The sequence below is a fragment of the Psammomys obesus genome, unplaced genomic scaffold, assembly GCF_907164565.1.
Source record: "Psammomys obesus unplaced genomic scaffold, mPsaObe1.curated_primary_1811, whole genome shotgun sequence".
NCBI lineage: Eukaryota > Metazoa > Chordata > Mammalia > Rodentia > Muridae > Psammomys > Psammomys obesus.
This window is the reverse complement of record NW_026594418.1, coordinates 1725466-1737048: the sequence shown is the minus strand read 5'-3', so window position 1 is coordinate 1737048 and position 11583 is coordinate 1725466. Positions and strand designations below refer to the sequence as shown.

Below are 11583 nucleotides of genomic sequence, written 5' to 3'. Positions count from 1 at the left end.
CCGCACAGTGCTTTCCTTCCCTCAGGGAAACAGGTCGACCACAGCAGAGAGGTCCATTTTCAACCTCACGGGTGTCAGTTTAGTTTAAATAGATTAGTCTTGAGTTGTAAAATAAAACAAAACAAATGGGGGGGAAATCCCTGCGTTCTCACGTGATCATTCTTTTTGATCTGTAAAAATATGGACATTACCCAAACCTCACATGTATAATCATCAGGGTATCATTTTTAAGAAAGAAAAATTGAAATGAACAATGAATGAGTAACGTTAACCAAAATATCCGTATTTTTAAAAACTGCACACATAAAAGTGTTTGAATGTTGAAACATTCAAATGTTGAAACATAAAAATGTTTGAACTAAAACTACAGAAGGTGGCATTTGTGATTTGCTAAATGATAAAAACAGAGGGATGGTGAGATGGCTCAGTGAGTAAGTATATTTGCCACTATCTTTGATGATCTAAGTCCATTCCTGGAGTCCATGTGTTGAGAGAAGAGAGTACAAAAACAGGTGGGTGGCTAGATGTGATAGCACACTCCTATAATTCCAACGCTTGGGCGGCTGAGGCAAGAGGACCCAAGTTCTAGGCCAGCACAGTAGGCTACACAGTTAGATCCTGACACACACACACACACACACACACACAAATATCCAAAAATAAGTGTCAAGACTTCTCTAAAGATGTGTTTGTCAATGTACATGGGCTAGGAACAGAAGACACTAAATGTTAACAGTATTTATGCCTGAGTACTCATAAAATTCTTTGCATGTTTCTTCTGTATTTTATCCCTTATTAAACACATATATGCTAACTAAAATATTAGGCCCTGGAACAGAAAGATACCTGTTGCTTAAATGCTCATGAAATCTGTAAAAGACGTGTAGCTTTTTTTATTATGTACCAGTGGCAATGCCTTAGTTTAGTGAATACGTGTGACTGTATAAGACCAAGGGAAAGGTATATGGGCTAGACCTCCTGGTGTACTGGCAACTGTTGTTCTAGAAATAAATGTGTATGCATATCTGTACAGCATGTAGATACAGCAGGACCAAATCAACAGAGCATACAGCGGCAGCTTTATTTCCTATATGTGTGCTGTTCTTCCAAGGAGGGGGTAACTCCCAGGGGTGAGACCTATCCTGAAGTGTGCCAGTGTTCTCCAGACAACACACATGTCAATACAGACTCCTGCTATGTCAGCATGGTGACATAATCGACCGATTGACTTGTCTTTAGAAAAAAAGACTAAAAGAGACACAAAAGATTCATTGTAATATTACTTTCCTTTCGAGTTTAGAAATTATTTCCAAGTGCATTTTAGATGAATGGTAGAAAATATTAACAAATTAGTTTTAACTGAATGAAACTGCATTGTAAGTGTGAGGCGTTTACATGGTTCAGTTTAAACATTGATAATTATGTTACTCATTCCGAAACAATACCTATCTAGTATCAGTAAAGGCTCTGCTGCAATAGTGCCAAGCATTCTTCTCCCACATTGTCCTTTAGACTCTCAACTACATGCCCTGTGTTCTTCCCTAGAAGTTACATAAACATAAAATGCTCCCCAGAAGTCTGAGACCAATGCTAAAACATAAATTCAAAACAATACTATAACACTGTCTCAGTAAAGACAGCGTCTTTATTAACTGTAGCCACAATTCATTGCTACAAAAAGTCTCTAATACTTATAACTGGTTTGTTTGCTTTTTAATATAAATTCGTGTTACTTAAGGTAGTCACTGTAAAGCCTTACACTTAGAAGCCTACCTGCCAACATGATTATCTGAGCAGCAATGGAAGAGGTGTAGGCTCAGGCGGGGTTCCGGGAGCCACAGTGTTCTTGGTTTGCATCAATGGTGTGTGTCTGTAGAGTGTCACCTGCAGACAAAGGCAGACTGAGTTCCTCTGTGAGAAGAGCTTGGCCATAATTCTGAGTTCTCGGTGCAGACTCCTACAGCCTGCTTACTGAACCATCACAAGGAGCTTATTAGAATGAGAAAGCAGGCAGACATCTGTAAAGATATCTCTTGGGCTTATGGACATGGTCATTTAAAGCAGTGGTTCTCAACCTGTGGGCTACGACCCCTATGGGGTTCACTGACCCTTTTACACAGGTCGCCTAAGTCCATGTGCAATTCAGATATTTTCAATATGATTAATAACAGCAGCAAAACTACAGTTATGAATAGCAATGAAAATAATCTTATGGTTGGGAGTCACCACAACATGAAGAACTGTATTAAGGGGTTGCAGCATTAAGAAAGGTTGAGACCCACTGACTTAAAGCAATGCTTCTTATGCTTTTAAAAATTCAGGTGTTTTTTTTTTCAAATGCAATCTTATAGATATTTATTCATTTACCTAATAATTTTCTAAAGTGCTTACTATTTGCCATTAAGTGCACTACTATTGTAATTAATAAAGTGGATTTTCCATGCACAGGAAATGTGTTGTGGACGCAAATGATGAGATGCGAAAGCACTAAGAAAGAATTGTTTTAAAAGTGTTAAGAAATAAACAGGGCAATGGGTAGAAGGGTAGGTAAGGAGATCGAGAAAGGATTCTCCGAGGCAGTTGTGAGGCAGGTGAGACCTGAAGGGTCAGAAGAGGGCACACAATTGTGCAATTGGATCAGGAAGATGGATACAGGACACGAGATGAACTAAACATCCTCGGGCTGGAACATGAAAATATGGAGCAGTGATACCTTAATGGCCATGAGATGTATTGGGAAATAACAAAGACCTGAGATTTACCTACAAAGACAATCTGTTCCATGGTCTATCCTCTCCCTGCAGACATCTGCACGCATCTGATCTGCCATGGAGACAGGGAGTGACTAGGACCTGCCCAGCAGCTTTCACTAAAATCTGGAGACATCTGAAACAGAAGTCAGAGTTCCTATGAGGGCTCTGTCACTTCCTGGGGGACAGCCTGCACCTGTAAGTCAACAAATGGAGCCTACGGCTGCACTCCCTCGTGCACTGTGGCTGTTGCCCCATCCAGGGAGTACTGCAAAACCCAGCAATTACTTGCCACATCCCTCACATTACCCGCCATCACCATAAATCAAGGCTTTCCATTTGTAATTTATGTTTTAGCATTTAAAGAATACCTTGCTAGCTATTTTAAATACATAAATCAAGTCAAAAACCCGTCATAAAATATTAGAGATGTCATAAGACCTCTGATTTATTTAATAATGTGTTATATTTCTTGATCTCAATTTATTTCAAATTTTTAGGAAGAAAAATGGTTCTCTGCCTTATCTTGTTCTTGTTTTTATTCCTTCATTTGGGAGATTACATCTCAGCTCAAAACCATTTTTAATAATAAGATATGCAATTTTTTAAGATATGCAATTTTTAACTGTTGATATTTTTTAAAAGAATAGAAATGATTAAGATTAATTCATGTAGCTTTTGATATACTCAAATAATAGATTAGTCTAAGCAGTACTATGATTCATATTGGATAGTCAAGGTTTTATATTTTAACTACATTCAAATAGAGAAAAATGTATTCTCTTGTTTGCTTAAAAGCCAGAACTGCTACTCAATAGGAAGAAGCGAATATAAACTCGACACTGCTTAGGATCCCACAGCTTACAAATTACAAATATTAACAAGGAAAGACTATTAGATATACTTTGATATGATATAACAAAGATAAAATATGTCCATGGACCACATAATAATTATTCCCAGAGGCAGAACTTCACACAAAGGTAAGAACTCAGTTCATGAAGCAGATAAAATTATTCCTGTAATTACATTTGGGAGGAAGAGGCAGGAGGACCACGAGTTTACAGTCATCCTGGGTAATTACCAGCCAGCATGGGTTACAGAGAAGATCTTACCTCAAACAAAGCAGAAACACTCTTTGTTAAAGGAAGATATTGAAAAGGACAAAATCTTAATAAGCAAATAGAAAAATGAGATTATCTCCTCTTCTAAGGACTGGGCCTGTGCTATGTCTCAACTCAGAGAGATTCACAATTTTAGGAACTTATAGTTTCCATATACTGGGGCTGAGAATCATAGTTCATGACTGATCTTAGGAAGAACTGCTAACTTTATTCACTTATATTTAATTTCTGCCCTTGCTACAATATATGTGTGAATGTGTATGTGTGTGTGTGTGTGTGTGTGTTTGTGTGCGAATGTGAGTGTATGTGTTGAGAGTGACAGAGAGAACTCAGAGAAAAATCACATAATTCAGATCCTTTTCGTGCATTTTAGAATGGACAGCAATATAATTCATTCTCTGGTATGATGTTCTAAGGCCTTAAATGATGACTTTTTAGAATTTACACAAAAAAATAGTATTGTGGCAATGTTAAACTAAGATTCATTACAAAATGAAAATACAGTCCATGACAGAAAGGTTAGAAATGCAAATGAAAATTAGTTTAACCATTCCTACATTAAATGTTCATTATTCCTATAAAATTACTAAATTTACCAAAAAGGAATTGGTGGTAAGGGATAAAACAGGTTAGGAACTAAGTATCCATTTGACGTAGAAAAACAAACAAGCAAACAAAGCCAACAACTCAAAGGCTTCAGTTCCACCAAGAATAAAATAAAAATACAAAGGAGCCTGGCAGTGTAATAACTCAGTATGCTTGCACCTTGGGCTTTTCTACCACTAAGAAATATAGAACAAAAACATTTAAAGGCTCTTTAAAACCACTGTAGTTTTCTGTACCAACCTAAGCAACATCCTCTTTTCAATTTCACTTTTCTCTTTATTGTTCCAAATTTAAAACAACAACAAACAAACAAACAAAAAACCCCGCCAACACCATGATGCTGTCCTCTCCTCTCCTCCCATTTGCAGTAGTACATCAACACTGCACACACATGTTCTCTGAAGTCCTATCACTCCTGCACACACAATCATCATAAAAATGTTAGAGGATTATCAAAGCAGAGATTATCAACGTACCATAAGGCCAATGAAGGAGTACTGGAAAAAGATGTAACTTACCAGTATCAATCCAAACACTTGCAGATATTTTAAAGTAAAGAGAATTGCTTTTCAGGTCTAATGAGCCATCTGGAGATGTGAATGGGAGGGGGCAGAAAAGGAGGGAAGAAGGAAGGGAGAGAGGGAGGGAGAAGGGAGAGAGGCATTCTCAGTAATAGTGAAAATATAGCAAAGCCATTTCTTTTTTTTCTTTCCAATTCCTTTATTCTTTTTTAAATTTTTAATTATACTTTATTTACTTTGTATCCCCCCTCTAGTTCCCTCCCTCCTCCCCTCCCAACCCGTTCCTTCCTCCCCCTTCTCCACACACTCCCCTCTCCAAGTCCACTGGTAGGGGAGAGTTTCTTTTTCTTCCTTCTGATCCTAATCTGTTAGGTCTCATCAGGAGTGGCTGCATTGTCTTCCTCTGTGGCCTGGTAAGGCTGCTCCCCCCTCAGAGGGAGGTGATCAAAAAGCAGGCCAATCAGTTCATGTCAGAAGCAGTCCCTGTTCCCATTACTATAGAACCCACTTGGACACTGAACTGCCATGGCTATATTTGTGCAGGGGTTCTAGGTTATCTCCATGTATGGTACTTGGTTGGAGTATGAGTCTCAGGAAAGACCCCTGTGCTCAAATGTTTTGGTTCTGCTGCTCTCCTTGTGGACTTCCTGTACTCCCCAGCTCTTACTATTATTTCCCACTTCTTTCATAAAATTCCCTGCATTCTGCCCAAGTTTGGCCATAAGTCTCAACATCTGCTTTGATAGTCTGCAGGGCAGAGCCTTTCAGAGGCCCTCTGTGGGAGGCTCCTAACTTCTTTCCTGTTTTCTTCTTCCTCTGGTGTCCATCTTCTTTGCCTTTTGGAATGGGAATTGAACAGAGTCCTCCCTCCTGATTAGTTTCTTTAGGTGTACAGATTTTAGTAGGCTTATCCTATATTATATGTCTATATGAGTGAATATATACCGTGTGTGTCTTTCTGCTTCTGGGACAGCTCACTCAGGATGATCCTTTCCAGATCCCACCATTTACCTGCAAATTTCATGATTTCCTTGTTTTTCATTGCTGAGTAGTATTCCATTGTGTAAATGTACCACAATTTCTGTATCCATTCTTCAGCTGAGGGGCATCTGGGTTGTTTCCAGCTTCTGGCTATTACAAATAAAGCTGCTACAAACATGGTTGAGCAAATGTTCTTATTGTGTACTTGAGCCTCTTTTGGATATATGCCTAGGAGTGGTATGGCTGGATCTTGAGGAAGCGCTATTCCTTGTTGTCTGAGAAAGCACCAGATTGATTTCCAGAGTGGTTGTACCAGTTTACATTCCCACCAGCAGTGGAGGAGGGTTCCCCTTTCTCCACAACCTCTCCAGCATGTGTTGTCACTTGAGGTTTTGATCTTGGCCATTCTGATGGGTGTAAGGTGAAATCTCAGGGTCGTTTTGATTTGCATTTCCCTGATGACAAAGCCATTTCTTAAGAGAAATAAAGAAAAACGGTTAACATTCAAGCTTAAGTTGGGCAAATATTTAGGGTCCAAAAGTAACTGTAAACTAAGACACTGGGTAAGAAAGTTTAATAGTAACCATCCTCTTCTGCATTTCAGATCCTCTGCTTCTATGAATAACTTACTGTGATGCTACCTATACTACACAATAAACAAAGCAAATGAGCAATCAGATGATAAAGAAAGAAGAAACGATATAGTTACAGTTCAAAGTTATATTCAATGTCTCCAGTTCACAGCCTGACCCATGGGATAAAAGAGAAAAATTCTGATATTTGAATTTGGTTCCCTGTTAAATAAAGCACTTCATAACTGTTCTTTCTTCAAAGCTTGTATCATGAGTCGCCTCTACTTGTGTCCCTCTTAACACTGTCCGGGCTCCTCAACACTGACGCTTATTCTATAACCAGGTGTCTTGTTTTAGGGGAATAAAGAAGAAAAGCATATGCTTCAGTTAAATGTGCTGAGAACAATGCTAAGCTTAACCCTAGCTTGAAAAAAGTTTACCCAGTCTCTCTATTTAAAAAAGTGAGCTATAATCATATTAAACCCATTATATTTAGCTAGAATTTAAACAAAGACAGTGGTTAGGGACGTTATAGTGCACCTGGAGGAGACCGTCAGTGTGAAGACGCTGCCCAGGACCACTTTCTGTCTAACAAGCTGACGGGATTACATGTTTGTAAACGGGGTGGCAGACACCTGCAGTCTCAGCACCCCTGAGGCTGGAGCATGGGAGTCTCCGTGTGTTATTTACCCTTCAGAATGATACATGTTAACAACCTAATGACCATCTGCAGGGTGTGGGCCACACTTGGGACCTGCATTCACACAAACCAACTGTAGTAAGTTATCCATTGCTATCATGAAAATTTACACTTGGACTTCAGATGGCAGTTACAAAGCTTTGGATGACCTTAGAGAAGACCTTTAAGCATTAAAAAGTGGATCCAGAGGTATTTAGTTGTTAATGATAAGACACTTGAAAATTTCTTTAATATTCTCAAGAATAAAGGGAGATTAGCTAAAACAATGTGTGAAAAATGTTGGTTGTTAGTTGAATAGGAATGGATACAAAGGAGTCCTCTGAAAATTAAAAATTTTTTGTGAAAGCCAACATATTGCCATCTATCTTCAAAGGGCACATATATATTACAATTTATCTCAGCACAAAATGAAAATATTCTAAATGCTCCGAGGTAGCAACAAAAATTAAACCTATATAATTATGATAAACCAATCTGATGAAAATTACTTAATAATTCAAATGACAATATGAAAGACTAAACAAAAATGCTGTAGAGTCAGCATGCTAGAATGAGGACTGAAAGCACGTTATTCTAGGAGTTTATGTTTGTGTGAACGCGAACAAATCATATAGAATAACTTAACAATGAAGAGGTAAGTGTAAAGATGGCGGCGACGTGTTTGTCACATGGAAATATGATATTGTCTCTGGGACAAAATGCTGATGTGAACAAAACAACAAGGAACTGACTGAGTGCAAAGGCTGCCATGTATCTTGCTACACTGGACACTGCATCAGGTCTGATCTTGGACAATCTGGACAAGTTGTTTAGGCCATCCGAGGACGCTTCCTCCTCTGTAAAGCTAAGGCAGCACCTTTTTGGGAACAGTGCCAAGACTTGGCGATGGTGTGAGAAAATGCCTGGAGCAGCACAGACACACGATATGCATTCGAAGAGCACTACTCAGCACTACTGTCATATTAAAGGTGGAAGCGGGCCACGAGAGCAGGGACGGGGCAACATAATCCTGTGGCGAAAAGACCTCAGACTTTACAGCGACAGGAAGTGGAATTAGGGCAAAAGGCTTTCAAAGTTCTGGTAGACCAGTTGCTGGTAAGGGGTGGCAGGAGAGGGGCCGAGAATTCTGAGTGGTGACACAGTGAACACCAGGAGCGTTGGAGAGGTGAGCAAGGACCCCTGGGGAGGAACGGGAACACCAACGAACACCATCCTATGTTCACAGCTCTCTGCAGCACAAGGCAAACTCTAGAGGACTGAAGAGAGACAGAAATAAATATGAAGGGAAAAAGCAAAGAAAAAGTACCCAGAGACCCCCAAGCTGAAACAGAGTACAGGGCTGCACGAGACCTTTAGAAGGGGCTATCAGTCTTCGGCTTTTTGTGCTAAAAAAAAAGAGGAAGATTAAGCCATGAAAAGGGTTTCAAAGCTTGGATGGTCTGGAATTCATGTAAGATTACCTCTTCTTGTCTATTTAATGGAATGAAGGGAGAGGGGAAAGGTCTAAAAAGACTAAGTCCCAGAAATATGGCCAGGTCCTATGACAAAGCTGTAGCTACAATAGTGGGACCTGTGCACTGGTCATACTTCACTGTTCTCTGCCATCGTGACTGTCCCATTCCCTTTTCATCACCCAGCCAAGGCATGGGCTCACATTTATGAAACATAAGCAACTTTCTGTGTCTTGAGACACACAAGAAAATTCAAGCACTTCCTTTTTTCACATCAAAAGCTCCCTCTGACTTCAAATCCTTTGCTGCATGCTAACCAAAGAGAACATTGTTCAGCAAATGTCTCATTAGTGCCTACCATGTGTCAGCTATACAAAAACAAACAGTACAGACTCAGTCATCAAGGTGCCTATGTACACTTAGGTAGAGCACATCTGCAAATCCACGGGACCCAGTAAATACACTTTATACAGAGTGACTTAAAAACCAAGAGAATAGGACTCAACTAGCCTCAGCAGTGAGAGGGGGAAGAGAAATACTCCCTTAGAGCTGAGGCTGGAGAAGACCCTGAGGAAAACTGCTGACCAACAGACAGGCGGAGGAAGGCGCCCCTGAGCACTGATTTACATTCTTCTCTGCTGCGTGCTTGCCTGTGTCTATTAGACTATTCAAATATTAACAGGGTCCTGGTACCTGCCGTTATTAATTTTGGAGAGGAGCAGAGGCATACTGAGCCTTGGTATTGATAGATGTGTAGAATATGTTAATCGTAATGCTCATTAGTCAGCTAAGTTACTATCTTTTCAGATGGTCTTTCTCCACTGATCATTTTTTATAGTTAGCCATTTCTCATCTCCAATGAAACATACTTATTCCTTAGAGAAGGGAAGGATGGGGAGAAAATGAACATGTCCAACTTTCATATATATTATATATACATAAATGTGTGTATACATAATATACATACCTTTAATAGATATGTATATGTACACTTTTCATATACATATACATATGTATAAAAAGTCTATGTATGTATTTTAATATTGTATGTTATTGGATAATTGTGCTGTATCACACAATAACAAAATTTTCTGAAATTTATCTAAAGTCATTAAATGAGATGATTTAAAATAGCATGAAAAGAATATTCCCCTCCTTTTATTTTTAATTTATTTTTTATTGTATTGTGACCTAGGGTAAGCTAGCAAGGGTCAGTGACAACTGCTTAGGACACAAGTCCTTCCAGTGATGGTAGCAGCACCCCATACCTGGGGCTCAAAAGGGTTCCCACTCATACTCCTCCTCCACGAGTGAGTTTTTAGCACACCGGTGGCCTCAGTCCAAAGCTTTGGGGAATTATTAACTTTCTGTCATTACTGGCTCTTAAAAACCCTGATTCAGATATTCTGAGAGACCAAACAGATCTAAGCTATGTCCGAAAACAAAACCAAGATACCATGACACATGAGAAAACTGAAGTCAAAAGTTCAATGTCTTCCCTGAAATGAGAAGCAAAAACTGACACAACAAGAAGGTTGCGCCATCTCTGATTTCTGAAACTTGAAGGGGGCCACCTTTACACATTTGGGGGTGTGCAAAATCAGGCCTTTCTCTCGGAGTACAGGACTCAAATATCATTGAAAATGAAATTAAAAAGTATCTTTTTGTCACCAAATCTACAGTAGGGGGAAACTACATGCATTTCTGGGGAAGTCATCACAGCACATATTTCCACAGACATTGATTCTTTTTCTTGTCATTTCTGAGAGGTCAGGACTTCAGGGCGGGGGGGTGGCTTAGCTGAATGAGTGTTGGCCTAGCACTCGTGGAACCCTAAGTTTGATCTCTAGCACCACGTAAACCGGGTGTGGTGGTGCACTCTTGTAACCCTCACACTCTGTGCTGGAGGCAGGAGCTCAAGGTCACCCTCAGCTACACACCAAGTCTGAGGCCAGCCTGAGTAGACGAGACCTTGCTGCAAAAACTAACACCACAAAACCTTAAGGCTTCATATATCTAAAAATGGTATGTATGAGGCAAAGTCCTCAGTTATACAGGTGCACGCTTTGCACCCAACTGCAGCACAGGTGGGCTGTGCCATAGCTCAGTCCATTCTAAAGAACTGGGATGACCAGTGATCAGGCCACACCTTAGCTAGCTTGTTAACTCCTTGCTGTAGCACCCCAGGCCTTCCAGGGGATGACTCTGGGGGTGAGATGTGCCAGAAAATAAGGCTGGCTGCAGTATCACCATCATTGTATACAAAACACTAGTTAATGTGGCTTCAAGCAGAAACAGAAATGTTTTCAGTCAGGAAGATGAAATGGTCTCCATCACATTTTGTCTAAGACACCTCCTATAAATCAGAGCAGTGATACATCTTTTTTAAACATGGTTAGCATTGCTTGTCACAGCCCAGACTCAGACAATAACAACTTAAAATAACAATAGGCTTCTTTGATTCTTCCCTGTAAGCCTCAAAGAAGTAAAATGAAAAGTGGGGGAGGCCTTTTCAACTTCCAATATTGTGTAATTCATGTTTAAATTGATAATCTAGATTTCATCTTCTGACCTTGAAGAGACTCACTATTTCAATTGTAAAATGCAAATCTCAACCCATCTCCCCAAAGCATTCAGTAATGAATTATATGGAAATAAACATACAAAACAGAACGCTTAGTAAGCGGGGTTATAATTAATCCCTGATTCTCCACAAATTCCTCTATGCCTTCTATTCTAGTCATTCAAAACCTCTGAAACTCAGTCCTTTTACACCGGTAGTAATATAATAGAAATTATAATCAGAATATAATGGAAAATTTCTTGGGTAGATTAAGTTGCCCCTCTGTGTTAATTTAATTCCAAATTCTAATTGGTC

General features: G+C 39.6%; 1 long non-coding RNA gene across 1 annotated transcript; it reads right to left on the bottom strand.

Moving 5' to 3' along the window:
* Positions 1-1781: 1781 nt before the first annotated feature.
* On the bottom strand, positions 1782-5047 carry LOC129685432 (uncharacterized). The gene is made up of 3 exons (XR_008721484.1): positions 4999-5047; positions 2763-2886; positions 1782-1884 (listed from the first exon to the last, which is right to left on the bottom strand). It is a non-coding gene; the product is annotated as an uncharacterized LOC129685432 (long non-coding RNA).
* Positions 5048-11583: the final 6536 nt, after the last annotated feature.